The sequence below is a fragment of the Manis pentadactyla genome, chromosome 1 (genome assembly GCF_030020395.1).
Source record: "Manis pentadactyla isolate mManPen7 chromosome 1, mManPen7.hap1, whole genome shotgun sequence".
Lineage (NCBI taxonomy): Eukaryota > Metazoa > Chordata > Mammalia > Pholidota > Manidae > Manis > Manis pentadactyla.
The window spans coordinates 180,285,573-180,303,801 of NC_080019.1; the positions used below are offsets into that span (position 1 = coordinate 180,285,573).

General features: G+C 35.2%; 1 protein-coding gene across 10 annotated transcripts in view; it reads right to left on the bottom strand.

The window, feature by feature from the left end:
- Positions 1-18,229, bottom strand: part of ZNF148 (zinc finger protein 148) — a 137,927-nt gene that overhangs the window by 108,942 nt on the left and 10,756 nt on the right. For 2 of the 10 annotated variants that reach the window (XM_057503535.1, XM_057503525.1), the window contains exon 1: positions 14,592-14,771. The exons of 6 other annotated variants lie outside the window; for them this stretch is intronic. The gene's annotated coding sequence lies outside the window, so the exon portion shown is untranslated. Of the gene's footprint in view, positions 1-14,591; positions 14,772-14,801; positions 15,624-17,413; positions 17,473-18,229 lie in introns of those variants that run through there. 2 more of the 10 variants (XM_057503530.1, XM_057503528.1) reach the window with 2 other exon arrangements.

Here is an 18,229-nt window from a genome sequence, read left to right on the forward strand (position 1 = left end):
GAACAGAATAGAGAACCCAGAAATAAATCCATGCCTAAATGGTCAATTAATATATGACAAATGGGGCAAGAATATAAAACAGGGAAAAGACAGTCTCTTCAATAAATGGTGTTGAGAAAACTGGACATATACATGCAAAAGAATGAAACTAGATCATTGTCTTATACTACACACAAAAATAAACTCATAACAGATAAAGGACATAAATATAATGACCTGACACCATAAAACTACTAGAAGAAAACATAACATATGCAGTAAACTCTTGAACATCAACATTAGAAATATTTCTGGATCTGTCTCCCTGGGAAAGGGAAACAAAAGCAAAAACAAGTGGGACTACATCAGACTAAAAAATTTCTGCACAGCAAAAGAAACCATCAGCAAAATGAAAAAGCAGCATACTCTATGGGAGAATACATCTGCAAACGATATATTTGCTAAGGCACTAATATTCAAAGTATATAAAGAACTCATACAACTCAATACCAAGAAAACAAAAACAAAAACAAATAATCCAATTAAAAAATAGGTAGCAGACCTGAACAAACATTTTTCCTAAGACATACAAATGACTAGCAGACACACGAAAAGATGCTCACCATCACTAATTATCAGGGAAATGCAAATCAAAACCACAATGAGATCACCTCATACCAGTAAGAATTGGCTATATCAACAAGACAAGAAAGAACAAGTGCTGGCAAGGATGTGGTGAAAAGGAGACTGTCATACACTGCTTGTAGGATTGCAAATTGATGCAGCCATTATGGAAAGCAGCATGGAGGTTTCTCAAAAACCAAAAAATAGAAATACCATACAACCCAGCAATTCCACTTCTGGGAATCTACCCCATAAACACACCAAAAAAAAAAAAAAAAAAGAAATCATTAATTCAAAAAGATATATGTACCCCTATGTTTTATTGCAGCATCATTTACAATAGCCAAGATATGGTAGCAATCAAAGCGTCCATCAATAAATGAATGGATAAAAAAGATGTACATATATACAATGGAGTATTATTCAGCCATAAAAAAGAATTCTTGCCATGTGCAACATGAATGGACCTAGAGAGTATTATGCTAAGTTAAATAAATCAGAGAAAATGAACACTACATGGTTTCACTTCTATGTGGAATCAGAGAAACAAAACAAATGAACAAACAAAATGAAAACAGACTCATAAACATAGAGAACAGATGGTTGCTTACCATGGAAGGTGGGGAAGAGGGACAGATAAAAATAGGTAAAGGGTATAAAGAAGTACAAACCTCAAATTATAAAATAATTTAGTCACAGGGATGGAAGTATAGCATAGGAAATGCAGCTCATAATCCCACCATGGTATCTTTTTATGGTGACTATTAACTACACTCTCATGGTAAGCATTTAGTAATGTATATATAATTGATGAACCACTAACTTGTTTATCTGAAACCAACACAATATTGTATATAAACTACATTTCAATAAACAAAATAGTCAAGCCAAAATCTTATAAATTTTGCAATTAATGTAGCTAATTCACTTAGCTAACAAAGAAAATGCTACAAAGGGGTAATCAAATTCTTAAAACATAGCTGACAAAAAAATGAGTAAAACAAAGCCACCAACTGAAAATTTTCACCTGCCCTTGACCTTTTCAAATCACCTTACTAGTGAACAAACAAGAAACTTCTGTCTACCCATGTTAGAAAGCACAACTGTAAGCATTTTTATAAACTACTTGAACCCTAAACCACTAAAGAGATAGAACTAATATTTAAATCACATCACCTGTTATGGGCACACACCTCCCAAAAACTAACCCTATCACAGTATGGATGACAAACTACCAAGCAACAATGTAATCCTTCCCCAAGTTTACTAAAAAAACTAGTTTTTAAGATTAGTAAGCCATTAAACTCAAGAAGAAGCTGCTTTATTTGTACATGAATTTTACTGAGTACACATTAATTTTGTAAATAATCATAAAAGATTTTGCACTATGATGATCAAGACCACTCAGGCATCTCCAAGATGATATAAACACACTCTGATAGCATACTATGGCTTACAAAGTGACTTCACATTTCACATTTCACTGACTCCAGACCTGGGCAGGCATTACCATTTGTTCTATAGATGATGAAACTGAAGTATAAGGATTTAAGCACCCATGGTTATACAACCTCTAAGTGTCAAGACAAAGACTTCAACAAGATTCTCTACTTAATAAATGTCTGTTTTAACACAGCTCCACAGAAGTCATTCCCAAAGTTAATATACACTTAATGTTACTCAAAAATGTTCTGGGAGTCAAAAAATAAATAAACACCTTTGAAATAAGTGTAACATCAATGAACATAAAATTTGAAATTGAAACAGTATTTATAATAAGTTACCACACAAATAAACAGAAAATTAAATTCACCTGATTTTTATTAACTCCATAATTATTCCACTGTAATAACTAAAAGAAGCTTAGCAAAGATTATACAAATGCCCAGTCACAAATTAAAGTTTAATTTTATTTTTATAGTGTCAATTCTTTGAACAAAGAATTGACACTATATTATTATAAAAGTCAAAGACAATAAAAGGGAACTGGAATTTCTAATGTGAAATGTAATTAAATACTTTCAATTAAAAACTTGTTAATGGTCCATAAAAAGCCAGTTCATCCTGACAATTTTCACCTATTCAACACCAGAGTCATTCTTATCTCCTGGGTCTAGAACACATGCCCAGTATTACACTAGGCACTAGCCACAATGTAGAGGTGTGCTTACCCACACACAGTAATGGTTGATTTGATTAGGAAGCTGATATTACCCACACATAGTAATGGTTGATTTGATTAGGAAGCTGAGATCCAGAGTGGATCAGAGAGTAACTCAAGAACTGGTTGCAGAAGAGCTCAGTGATTTCTCCATAACTGTAGTAACTGTATTAAGCTTGAACAACTCATGAAATGTTAGTGGTACTGTTTTTGTTTAAACAGAAGTCAGTTTAGTGAGTTAACATCATTTAGAACAGTAGCCTCTACTAATGTAGAATGGACATTTCTTACTTGGGGCCAATTTACTCTCAATTAGAAAACTAGGGAAAATAAAAGCAGGACATTTTATCTTACCTCCTTTTCAATCTATGAATTAGAAACACATTATTAAACTGTCTGCATAATCTAAGCTCTTCAGTATTGTTCTGAAAAATGTTTATTAATATTAAAATGTTATTACTGGAATTATTAAACATTTTAAATACAAGTAACTTATTAAGCAAACACATCTTTGAAGAAAATACCCAGAATCTATAACCTCATTTTCATTAACTACATAACAAAATTCTGTTTATATGATGGATGCCTAGTAAAAAAGCATGCAACTATTCCCTGGCACCCTCTTGAATAGCCTCCCAAAACCTTAGGTATCCAATGTTGTGATTGATAATTGAAGCAAACATTTATACAGTGCTTAAAACTTCATAAAAGACATATCCAAATACCACTATTTTTCAAAGCTAAAATAACCCACTGGATAGACCCACACAGATTCACAAAAATTAAGGGACCTCAATTTCCAGTCTATAAAAGATGGCACAGATCAGTTTTTCCCTATTTCTCCTAAGCACAACTATAAGCCATGAACAAGAGAGACAACCAAAGGAAAATTCTGAAAAGTGGCAAGAAAGTCATGAACCAGTTTGAGACCAGACTGAAGAAACAGAAGGCCGCAGGATGGTTAGGTCTCCACACCCAAAGAAAGCAACCCAGACTGGCATTTCCCAGCCACCAGTTTAGCAACAAGAAGGAAGACCAGATTATAACATTTATCCCCTAAATTAAATGGGTGACCCTCTGCAATACCAGGGGGAGAGCAACTGGAAACCCAGACAACAAAGACTAGAGAAAGCAACTCTTCCTTCTGCCCCTTGCCTGAGATTCCTGTTTTCTGCCTGATGATACAAAGACAAATGGGCAAAACCAAGGGACCCAGGTGGAGCAAGAAGCTCAGTTTGGGCCAAGACTCCTCCCTCACCCAGAGATGCAAAGACAGGAAAGAATGAGGGCAGGGGAAGACTCCAGGGAAGGACCACACCACAGTCCTCTTCCATTTAGAGATACAGCATAGGGAATCCTTTTGCTCCCTCAGGCAGCACTATTAAGGACAGTGGGAGTCCAGCAGCATCAGATAATTCAAGCTAACCACAAAGGCTCTGAAAATTAAACTGACACTGGAACCACAGCCAAAAAAAGTGGGCCAAAACCTGTATACTAAACCTAAACAGGATGGCTGCCTACTAAAATAAAAACTAACATAATAGATAAAATAGAAATGATCAAAGAAAACCACAACCTGAGTAAGAAAAGATATTCAACTAAGGCCAGCACAGAGATGAATCAGATGTTGGAATTATTTGACAAGAATTTTAAAACAACCATAATAAAAATGTTTCAGCAGTAAATTATAAATTTTCCTGAAACAAACAGAAAAATAGGAAGTCTCAGCAAAGATTCAGCAATTATTTTTTTTAAAAAGCACAAGGAAACTATAGAGCTAAAAAAATACAGTAACAGAAATTTTTCTAAGTCACTAGATAGACTCATACAAACACAAAGGGAAAAAACAGGAAAGAAAATCATTGAACTTGACAACAAAAAAATCGAAGTTACCCAATCTTAACAACAGAGAGAAAACAGACGTTCATATCACTGGAGTCCCAGAAAGAAAGGTGAAAGAGGGGCTTAAACAATATTTGAAGAAATGACGGCTGAAAACTTTTCAAATGTGAAACTTTGAAAAATACCCAGAATCTATAACCACATTTTCATTAACTACATAACAAAACTGTTTAGATGATGCATGCCTAGTAACAAAGCATGTGTCTATTCCCTGACACCCTCTTCAATGGCCTCCCAAAAACTAGGCTTAATAGGTTACTTGTATTTTAAATGTTTAATACAAATACAAATACAAACTTACAGATCCAATAAACTGAGCAAAACCAAAATAGGATAAACCTAATGAAATTTACACCAAGACACATAATTAAATGTTCAAAAACTCAAGACAACTCTGAAGGCAATCAAAGAGAAACAATGTATTACCTACAATGGAACAATTCAAATGACATTAGATTTATCATCTGAACCACAGAGACCAAAAAAGTGGCACAGTATTTTTTTGAATACTAGGAAAAAACAGAACTGCCTACAAGGAATTCTATACTCAGTGAAACTACTCTTCAAGAATGTCTTATTAACCTGAATGAGAATTGAAATCAAAGAAATGGGTGACCTTTTAACCAACTTGTAGAAGATGGAGGCCCACAAATCTGGCATGGCACAGTATCTCTTTGACAGGCACACCCTGGGAGACAGAGGTAAAAGAGCTAAGACTTACGCTGACCTCCTGGAGCCACAAGGTTGACTTGACTTGTCACCAAGGCAATGCATGCATGTTGGGGTTGCCTTTACCTTTTCTATAATTTGTACCAAAACATCTACTTCAGTCATTTTATTTGTGCCATTTCTTCAAATAAGGAAACTTGGTATCCACCCAACCCCCAAAAAGGATGTCTTATTCACGTTGGTATAACAAAATACTATAGAACAGGTTGCTTATAAACTACAAAAATTTACTTCTCACAACACTAGAGACTGTTAGGTCCAAGATCAGGATGTCAGTATGGCCAGGCGAGGGCCCTCCTCCAGGTCACAGACTTCTCTGTAACCTCAAATGGCATAAAAGAGGCAAGTGGGCTCTCTTAGGCCTCATCTGTATAAGCACTAATCCCATTCAAGAGGCTACCCCTTCATGACCTTACAAAGTCCCAAAGGCCCCTACTCCTAATACCATCATATTGGGTGTTAGGATTTCAGTGTATGAATTATAAAGGAATACATTCAGACAACAGCAAGGAACAAAGGTGACATTTTTTTAAAACATTCTCAAAAGAAGAAAAATTCTAAGAATGTATCACTTCACCCATAAAGACTGGCTAAAGGAACTTTTCTAAAAAACAGGAATAAAAGAATTTAGGTATACACAACAGATTCTTTTCCATCATTATTTTTATAAATCATACTTGTAACTAAAACAAAAAAATACTATAATACCATTTGATACTCAGGTACAATTATATTTAAAACACGAGAAGATAAAAGGCAAAATGTAAGCTTCCACACTTCAAAGTTGATACCAGTAGACTATTAAGTCACATATACATACTGCAATAACTACAACAACCATTACAAAAACTATACCAAGACAGACTTAAAACATCATAAACAGGTCTTCTACAAATTATAAAAGATGGGATCCTAAAAAAGAAAGTACTAGTAATCTGCAGGAAGGCAAGAAAAACAAGACACAAAAGCCAGAGGAAATAAACAGAAAACAAATAATAAAATGGACTTCAGCGCTAATATATCAATAGTTAACTTAAATGCAGATAGTCTAATTGAACCAATCAAAAGACAGACTGGCATAGATTTTTTTAATGGCCCAATTATACATATTTCTAACAAGAAATTCAGTAACATACATTGAAAGTAAAAGAATGAAGGAGAAGCCATAAAAGTGTGTGTGTGTGTATAAAGTTGAGTAGCTATATTAATAATACAATCAACCAGAATCTGTTATATATAGAATACTCCAACAACAGAATACACACTTCTTTTCAAGCACCTGTGGAACACTTGCCAAGACATACCATATCCTGGGCCATAAAACAAGCCTCAACAAATTTAAAAGAATTAAGATAATAATGAGTGCATTCTCTGACCATATGGACTCAAACAAGAAATCAGTAAGAGAAATACAACAGGAAAATCTCTAAACAGGGAAATAAAACAATACACTTCCAAAAAGTTCATGGGTCCAAGAGGAAACCTCAAAGACGAATATGAAATACATAAAAATGAATGAAAATAAAAATACATGGGATGCAGCTATAGCAGTAGTTGGAAGGAAATTCATAGCACTAAATGCTTACATTAGAAATGAAGAAAGATCTCCAATCAATAACCTAATTACCCACAAGAAATTTTTTAAAAGGCCACAATGTAAACCCAAAACAAGCATTAGGAAAGAAACAAGAGCAGAAATCAATGAAACTGAAAACAGGAAAAGAGAAACATCAGTGAAGTAAAATCTTTTAAGCCTCTAATATGACTAACAAAAATAAAAAGAGAAAATACAAATACCACTATCAGGATATCACTACAGATCTTGCAGCAATTAAAAAGATAAGGAAACACTACAAAATAACTTTATATTCTTAAATTTAACACTTAGAAGAAATGGACCAATTTCTCAAAATCACACTATTAAGCTAAACCAAGATGAAATTAACAACCTAAACAGTTCTATAACCATTAAAGAAAAATTAAATTTTAACTTAAAAGCTCCAAAAGAAACCTCCAGGCTTACCTAGCTTCAATGGGGAATTCTACCTAAAATTTAATAAAGAATTGATACCAAATGCTCTCAAACTTCTCACAAAAACAGACAAGGGAACATTTCTCAATTCATTTTATGAGGCCAGTATTACTGATAACCAAAACAAGATAAAGACATCATAAGAAAAGAAAATGGCAAGCCATTCTCTCTATTATGGATACAGACACAAAAATCCTTAACAAAACACTAGCAAACCAAAAGTAACATATAAAAATTATTATGCACTATGACCAAGTGTGATTTATCTCAGGAATGCAGAATTGGTTTAACATCTGAAAATCAATTAATATAATACACCTTATCAATACAATAAAGGACAAAAACCTTTGTTTTCTTGTAGATCGTTTCAGTACATAGAAAAACATTTGGTGAAATCAACACCCTTACTCAATTAAAACATCAACAAATTAGAAATACAAGGTTATTTCCTCAACCTGACAAAAACCATCTACCAAAAATCCAAAGCTAACATTTTACCTAATGGTGAAATACTGAATGCTTTCCCCCAATATTTCAGAAATAAGACACAGATGTCTACTCTTGCTACTTCTATTCAGTACTGTACTAGGTGTTCTAACAAGAGAAGTAGACATGAAAACAAAATAAAAAACATTCACAGTGGAAAGGAAGAGGTAAAACTACCCCTATGTGCAAATGTCATGATCTTATATACAGAAAACTCTATAAAGAAGCCACTAAAAAGTTTTAAGAATAAGTTCAGAAAGGTTGCACAGTACAAGAATACACAAAAACCTATTGCATTTCTATAAACTAGCAATGAACAATGCAAAAATGAAATTAAGAAAGTAATGACACTTACAATAGCATCAAAAAGAATAAAGTCCTTAGCAAAAAATATCACTGAAAGAAATTAACAAAGATCTAAACAAAGAGAATGACATCTGGCATTCATGTATTGGAAAACTTATAATTAAGGTGAAAATATTTCACCAAATTGATGTACAAATCAACACAACCCATACCAAAATTTCAAATTATTTTTACAGAAATACAGTTTTACAAACTGATCTTAAAACTCATAAGGAATTGCAAAGGACCCAAGACAACCTTGAGAGAGAAGAACTAAGTTGGAGAATGCATACTTTCTGATTTCAAAATTTACTGCAAAGTTGCAGTAATCAAGACACTGTGGTACTGGCATAGACAGTTCAAGGAATAGAATTCAGAGTCCAAAAATAAATATCTACATTTATGGTCAACTGATTTTTTGACAGGATGCCAAGGCGATGCAGTGGAGAAAGAATAGTCTTTTCAACAAATAGTGATGGAACCATCAGGTATCCACACGCAGAAGAATGAAGTTGGACCCCCTTCCTCATAGCATACAAATTACAAAACTAACTCTCAAGTGGATCACAGGCCAATATGTAAGAGCCAAAGCTATAAAACCCTTAAAATATAGAAGTCAATCTTTGTGATTCTGGATAAAGCAAAGTCTTCTTAGATATGACTCCGAAGTACAAGAAAAGAAAAAATAGATAAATCTGACTGCATCAAAATTCAAAACTGTTACACTAGCTTAAAGGAGGCAAAAGAATTGTATACTGAAAACTAAAGCACTGATGGAAAAAATTAAGACAAAAAGTGGAAAGATATCCCATGTTTGTGGATTATTATGTCCATATTATCCAAGGCAATCTACATATCCAATGCAATCTCTATGAGAATCTCAATGATATTTCTTTTTAAGAAATTCCAAAAAAAATCATAAAATTCATATGGAATCACATATGAAACAGCCAAAACAATCTCAAAGAACAAAACTAATTTCCTAATTTCAAAACATATTATAAAGCTACAATAATTAAAACAGTACAGCACTAGCATAAAAACAGATGTACAGACCAATGGAAAAGAATAGAGGCATATATACAACACATGATCTTCAACAATGGCACCAAAAATACAAAATGGAGCAAGGATAGGCTGTTCAACAAATGGTGGTGGGAAACCTGCAGAAAAATGAAACTGGAACCTTACCTTATACACAAACAAAAATCAACTCATACTTGAACATGAGCCCTAAAACTGTTCAAACTCCCAAAAGAAAACCTAAGGGGGAAAGGTTCATGACACTGGTCTTGGCCAATGATTTCTTGGATATGACTCAGCAATTCTACTCCTAGGTATATGCCCAAGAGAACTGAAAGTAAATGTTCACATAAAAACTTGCACATGAACATTCATAGCAATATTCAGTAATAGCCAAAAAGTAGAAACAATCCAAATGTCAGTCAACTGATAGACAAAATGGGGTATTCATCCATATAATATTGTTCAGCAATAAAAAGGACATGTGCTACACCATGTAACATTATACTACGTCAAAGAAGCCAGGCATAAAAGACCACCTGGTGTAGGATGACATTTATATGAAATGTCCAGGATATTCAAATCCAAAGAGATAGAATGTAAATTAGTGGTTGCCAGTACCTAGGACAAAGGAAGAATGAGGAGTGACTATTAATGGAAACAATTTCAATTTAGGATGATGAAACGTCCTAAAACTGATTATGCTGATAGCTGCCCAACTCTGTCAATACAATAAAACAATGGAATTGTATATTTTCAATGGGTAAGTTGTATGGTACATAAATTATATTCCAATAAGAAAAACTATATACTAGAATTTGCTTCAAAATAATACAGAAGATCTAAATGGAAATCTAGATCTAAAGAAGAAATGGAAAGATATCCTGTGATCACAGGCTGAAAATCTATATGAAGAAATTCTCCCAAAATTGAATTACAGGTTTATTCAATTCCTATCAAAATTTTAGCAAGATTCTTTGTAGACAAAAAACAAGATTATTCTAAAATTTACATGAAAATCAAAGGAACTATAATAGCTAAAAAGAAAAAAAAACCTTGACAAAGTGGGAGGAATACTCTATCCAATATTAAGACTTACTCTACAGTTATAATAATCAAGAAAGTGTGGTACTCACAGAGGGATAGACACACAGATAAAAGGAACAAAACAGAGAACCCCAAAACAGACCAATGCAAATAGTCCAACTGATTTTTGACAAAGGAGAAAAAACAACTGAACAGAGCAGGGATAGTCTTTTCAACAAATAGTGCTGGAACAATTGGTCATCCATAGGCGAAAGAGTCTTGACCAAATACTAAAATTAATTCAAAATTGATCATGAATTTAAACACAAAACTACAGAACTTTGAAAAAGAAACACAGAAAAAAGATGCTGCACAAGCTAAAAAAAGGGTCATTGGACTTGGCACCAAAAGCATGCTTTTCATGAAAAATAAACCAGACTTCATCAAAATTAAAAACATTTGCCCTGTGAAAGACCTTACGAAAAAGATGAAAACATAAGCCGCAGACTGAGAGAAAATGTTTGCGAACATGTATTTGACAAAAGTCTTATATCTAAAATAAAGAACTCTCAAAGTTAACAGTAAAAAAAACAAACATTCCTATTAGAAAATGAGCAAAAGACTTGAACAGAAAGCAAGTAAGTATATACAAAGATGCTCCGTATCACTGGCCATTAAGGAAATGCAAATTAAAGTGTCACTATATACCTATTCGAACAGATAAAATTAAAAATAGCTATAATAACAAATGCTGACAAGATGCAGAAAAAATAAAGTATCTCTCATAAATTGCTGATGGGAATGTAAAGTGGTACAGCCGCTCTGGAAGAGTGGGGAGGTTTCTTATAAAAATAAATATGCCCTTGCCACACAACCCAGGAAGCTCATTCTTGGGCATATATCTCAATGAAATGTACATACAACCCTGTACACAAATATTCATAACTGTTTTATTCTTAATAGCAAAATGCTGGGAATATACCAGAAGTACTTCAACAGGAGAATGATCAAACAAAGTGTGTACTGACATACCATTATATACCATTCTTGAAATGACAAAACTACAGAGATGGAGACTAGGCTGCCAGAGGACGGGGAGGACTTTGGGGTGGGATGCAAACATAAAGGGGTAGGCAAGATTTGCTGTAACAGAATAGTTCTGTTATCTTCGCTGTGGTGGTAGTTAAATGAACTTAAGGAGAAAACTGCATATAGAACAATACATACACAAATGACTTCAGATTTTAAAAAATGGTAAAAACTACGTCAAGTTTGACAGCTTACGTAGCAGTAATGTACTTAAGTCAATTTCCTGGTTTTGCTGTCTTACTAGAGCTTTATGTCATCACTGGGGGGTTGAAGGATACACAGGATTCTACTCATTTAGCAACTTCCTGTGAATCTGTAAGTATTTCAAAACAAAGCTTTAAAAAAAAAAATACGAGAGGAGAGTAAGGTGATAAAGGTATATATGAAGCAAAACTGGCCATTAACTGCTAACTGTTGAAGCTATGTCAACAGTATATGGAGGTTCATAATACTATTCCACTTTTTAAAAATCTATTTAAACTTGTCCATAACAAAAGGTTAACAAAAAATAATAAATCTACATATCAAATATTAAGAGCTCTAGTTGATTTTTGTTAATATACATTTTTATGCTTTTTCTATAATGTTAAATAATTGTTAAAGAAATCTCTGCTCATATCCTTTGTCCTCATTGTTTAACTCATTTTTAGAAGTAGCACTATAGAAAAATATTTTTAAACATAAAAGGAGCTCCACTGATACTTCTTCCTGACAATACACTGAATTGAATTCATGATAATTTGAAAATATTTCATGTAAATATTTATACATTATTCAGTTACATTTCACCTTAAAGTTCTACTATTTTTTCCTAAAATTAAAAAAGATCTTTCTAGAATAGATTTACAAACAGCACAACTCACCATCAGAGTGATCCCCACACAGCAGAACAGATGTCTAAGTTCAAGACACCCTAAAATATTTTAACAATTCCAGCTGGGCTTGCATTTGTAATGTCGCCTAAGGTATCATAATTAACTTTAAATTGTCTTAAAATTGTATGTGGTCTTTTTCAATTTACAAACTTCTTTAAAAAACAGATGTTAAAAAGTTTACAATGGTTACAAACCACGTTGAAGAATTCAAAAAACATGTGAATGTGAAAAAGTTACAATTCACTGAACACTGAGATTCTCATGATGCAGTTTTTTAAATTTGATTACCAAATATATTTTATTTCAAGTAAAAATGGTACAATACTGTTTCTTTGATTTAAATTTTAATCAAAGTAAAATTAAATTATAATAGAAATAATAGACCTAAGCGCTTCATTATTTCAATCTCTCTGAAACTCCATTTTCTTACATATACACTAAAAGATTTAACACTTGTTAATCCTCCAGCTCCAAAATCCTACTGATACTTCATAACCTTGGACCCATGATCATTCTAATGACAACTTTGGAGAAAGATTTACAACAAATGTGATACAGAGATGTCAATTACATTATAAATAACTTTTTTAGGTTTACATTAACTGGGAGAATATTATTCTCAATATTCAGGGTTTCTCAACAGTAACACCACTGACACTTTGCACAGGATAATTTTTTGTTGTGCCATTATAGGATGTCTGGCATCTACCCACTAGACACCAGAATTCCCCAACATGATAACCAGAGTATCTCCAGATATTGCCAAAATAACCTCTGGTGGACAATCACTGTATTAGGTTAAAAATTTCCAGGGTTCTTTGAAGATGAGGAGGAGAAAGAAAAAAGATTGTTTTTGTGATATAGGAGGAAAGGTTAAAATGAACAAAACAAAAAGGTTCAATCCCAACTCATGTAGAATAAATAAAAAAAAAAAAGATACTCTTGTATGAGGCCCACTGAAAAACATGTTAACCAAATATTGTGCCTAACTAATGTAGTAAGAGTGAAAATAAGAGTATATAAAGCTACAGAGAAAATCCATAGGTATTCATCTGTACCTGTGTAAGCATCCTCAATAGTCAAAGGTTTTCATCAGAGATTAATGAAGTTAACATAATTCTTCTCCCTAGCATTTGTGGAGTCTAATCTCAAATTACCTTCTGTTCTCTAACCACTGAGAATACCCACATGAAAAACACGTCCACTCACAAATACAATAGCATCCATCGGCTTTAATCAGTGTCAATGTGCTACAAATGTCATGAAAAGTTAACACTGAGGAATATCAAGTCCTTTATATATTTAAAGAAAATTCAAAGACATTCAGTGTGGAGAAACCACATTTAAATGTTACAACAGAAAATTAAACATTCACACATTAACTTTTTGGCTCTTTAATACTCACTATAGAATCAACTCAACTGTATTTTCCACCAAACAGACAAATACCCAGTTTCCTTAGTCTATTCTTGGATAGGTCACCAGACTGGGAATAAGAGACCCAGAGTCTATTCCCAGCTGCAAAACAGACTGGTAATCTTAAACAAATTATTCCCTCAGGTTAAGATTCTACTCCCATATTACGCTGACAATACAGAAAATCTGACCAGAAACAAACATCGAGAAACCCAGGACTTCCTCCTGCACCCAAAGGACAACTGCAAACGTATTTTTAGATTTTTTAAATCTAAAAAATTGAATAGGATTTTATTTATAGCAACATTTAACATACTTGAAATTTCAAAACTGCCTAGTGCTTTTGCCACTGTCCTCTATAAAATTCATAGGAAACACTCCTTTTCTAATCACACCATGCTCAATTTTGCACAACTCTATATGCAAACCACACAAATCATAATTATAAAAAACCAAAAAAAGCTGTTTTTAATTCAAGCTCTTGGGTAGGGTTTTAACTTTTGCATTTCCTAATTCTATCTAGCTTTTAGTCTACTGGACAAGTTCTTTCCTGGCACTGTAAAAAGTGCTTCGCAAAGTCTGGAGAGCAAAAGTTTGCCCCATAGCCCAGTTCTGGAAAGGCCTTAGGCTGTCCTTACCACTAAACACGCAGGTTTTACTAGCGCAACTAATAATACACGGATACAAGCATACATTTTTTACTCTTGATACCAAGTAAAATATGTCTAGTGGACCAAGTTACCCGTCTGACGTTTTCGCACACCCACAAAACTGTAAACACAATGCAGTCCAATAGAAGATTTAAAAGAAAAAAAAACGGGGTTAGGAGGGAAGGGAGGAGCTGTCAATGCTGGGCGTCCCCACTGTCAGGCAGACACTTGTTAGCCGCCGAGAAGCCACTCACAAAGTTTGCCATGCCGCTGGGGGAAGGGGCCCTGACCGCGTCGCGGGCCCCGACCCGGAAGACGGGCGTCTAGGAGGCCCCACCGCCCGCCGAGGCCCGGGCGCAGCGGCCCGGGCAGGAAAAGCCCTGGCCGCCCCGCGCTGTTCCGCCGCCTCCCTGCACACGGGCACACTCACGCACGCGCGCCCACACTCACACACACGTACGCACACAACAAAAGGAAGCCGTGCGAGCCGCGTGCGGAGGTCGGCTGGGCGCTCCCGGGAGCTCCTCCTCCCGGCCCGGGCCTGCTCACTGACGGGGGCGCCTCCGCCGGCCCGTGCGCGCAGGTCCCCACGGCCCTCCCGGCCCGCTCCGCGCGGCCGCGCCGCCCGCAACGCAGCTCCGCGCCGCCGATCCACACGCTGCCCAGCCGAACGCCGGCAGATCCCGCCCGTGCGGCTGTCGGATCCGGCCTGGGCTCCCTGCTTTCCGGGTTTAACTATTACGCCTCCTTATCCTCATAAAATTCCCCACCCCTACAATCCATAGGGTGCGTAGGCCCCTTTAATAGTCAATGGTATTTCCAACACAACACTCATACAGTACGAAATCTCTTTAAGGACCTCTCTTTAATCCTTCCTCTTACTCTTAACTTCTCTTCCATACCTTACTCATTTTAGTTTTTCCTTGCCTTCCTTTTTTTCACTTGAGCTGCATTTTCCCAAAGTAATCTTTCCTCATCCTTGCTATTTTTCTCTCTTGAAATTTACTCTTCTAATAGTAACCAGCTTCCTCATAAATCCCTCCCATTACACCTCCCACTTGCCTAATCAAAACCTCTCCGCAATCAACTTTCATAATCTTTATCAGCTCCCACCAAACCAATTCATAACTTTCTCAAGCAGTGCATTTTTTGTCTGCTCCCTCCTTCCCTCAAAGCTAATGTCCTCCAACTTAACACACAAATTTGCCCCAAACTACCCTCAATTTTGTGAATCTCATTCCACAGAATCACCAGTCACTGAAAAATCTGTTTTCTAAGCATACCCCCCAATAACCTGATGATCTTTCCAAATTCTCTACCAATTCATTTAAATCACTCAACTCAAAGACTACCAGGCTCATTTCCCTCAAGACTCTACTTATAGAACCTAATCAAATCAACACATTATCTCCACCATTGTATCTACACACCTAGCTGCGTATGTGTTGACAAGCACACATACACAGGACCCTGCAAACATTAAGTGTGTATTTCATTCTAATCCCTTGGATATTGGGTCTTCCCAAGTTTTACAAGGAAAACTCCACAACTAAAATTTTCAGGCATCAAATCTTTATCCTGTGAAACTACTTATCTGTGTCAAATTTATATAAATATCACTTAAAACATACTCCCTCCATTTCTACTACAGTCATTCCTAATACCTTCCTTAAGATATCCACCATTAGTCTAACCTACACAATCCACTCAAATATTTGGACTATACTCCCCCACTTGCCCAGGCCCAGCTACGTCTGAGGCAGGTCCTAGAAACAATTCTAGACCAAATCAGGCAGGTTGCAGCAAAGCTGTGAGTGGGACAAAATAACATCCCAGGACCCTCTCAGGCTTTCACAGCTCTTGGTCTCCATAGATCTCTCATTATTAAATTTGGTGACTGACTAAATGTAGAAGTGATATAGAGTGATCAGCAATTTAAGATAGACTTTATATAGTAAAAAAAGTATCCTTGAACTTTTGATAACCACAAAACTAAAGCCTACAATAAACACACAAACATGAAAATAAGTAAATTTTAAAGAGAGAGAAATCCAATTACAACACTAAAGAAATCCATTAGTAACAAAAGAAGAATATATGAAAGGAAGAAAGGAACAGAGAGGAGACATAAAAACAGCAAAAAACAATAAAATGGCAGTAAGTACTTACCTATCAATAATCACCTTAAATGTAAATTGATTGAATGCACCAACCAAAAGACACAGAGTGGCAGAATGGATAAGGAAACAAGACCCATCTATGCTCTGCCTGCAAGTGATTCATTTCAGACTCAAAGACTAAAAGTGAAGGGATAGAAAAAGATATTCCATATAAATCATAGGCAGAAAAAAGGAGTAGCAATACTGGTATCAGACAAAATTGATTTCAAAACAAAGAAAGTAACGGGACAAAGAAGGACATTACATAATGATAAAGGGGTACATAACCATTATAAGAGGATATAACCATTATAAATGTAGAAGGAAGAAAGGAAAAAAAGTAATGAATGATTTGGGGCTAGATTCTGGAAATAATTCTCAAGTAAAGCCACACTAGGATGGAACACTAATACTATGTATTTTGCGCCCTGTCAAATTTTTCTTACTGACACTAAATACAGTGTCTTTCCAAAACATGGAGTAAGCACCAAAAACCCAGGTCTAAACAGGGAGGGTCTGAAAGAGTTCTTTTCTTGGAGGCTGAAGAGTTAACCATTTGAGGAATACAATGCAAACAAAGGGTTTGAGGCATATAGTGCTGGTCTCTCTTAATGGTTTATGTCAGTTGCTGGGATTACAGCAAAACACTATGGAGAATCTCAAAAAACAGGTAAGTACTTGAGGGTCAAGTCTTTGACAGTACAAGCGAAATGTTAACAGAAGACAGTCTGACAAAAATTACTACTGCAGAATTGAACAAGCACAAGTTTGAGAGCAGAGACGCAAGTCAAATAAGAAGCCTGGTTGGGTCCTAAATATCATCAATGGAAGATGATGAAGGTCTCAAGCCCTGAGGTTATAATTATCAAGATTTCAAAACAAAACAAAATGAAGAAGTAGCAATGTTTAAGTTTTACCTATATTTTGTTTTTGGAATTGGCAAGATAGCTCCTTAGAGATGTTCAATAAATGACAACTAGAAATAAGACAAGAAAGCATTATTAGAATGTTATATATGGGAGTCACCTATATACAGGTAGTAAATGAAATAAGGAGACAGAGTAAACCAGCCTCCTAAGAATGCTAAGAAATATATGTCATTATAGACGAAAGAGACAAGAAAAAGCCCAAAGAGGCCATTTTAGATCCCTTAGGACACCTTCTTTCTACCATCTACCTCATTCTTTCCAATTTTAACCTGAACCTCTTTACACATCCAAATTATCACCACACAATTTTTGCAAATGAAGTTTGATGTGGTTTTGAGGCACTTAAGTAGAAATCAAAGATCTCAATGTCTCTATCATTTAGACCATTTTGTTTTAAAACAGTTATGCACGATGTACTATCACCTTTGTAACATCATGGGTAGCGGCTCCTGCAATTAGTTATTTCTAAGGTAGCATTATGCTTTCTCTGTATTTTCTGCTACAAGCTACTCACTCTCCTCTTCATCCTACTCTTATCCTACTCAGGTCACTCCAACCTCCTCATCATTTCCATCCATTCACGAGGCTGCTATCAGCTTGTCCCATGGCTTTTGCCTTTCATACTAGGACATCTCCACCTCATCATTTTTTTCTTTGTCTCATTTATAATCCACAAGTCTCTCTCAGTTGAATTTATAACATTACATTACACACGAATGGTTATGGTTTTACAAGTATCACTTATAAAGAAATTCAATGAAACTGGTGAATGTAACAAAACCATCTATTATCTCCACCCCCATG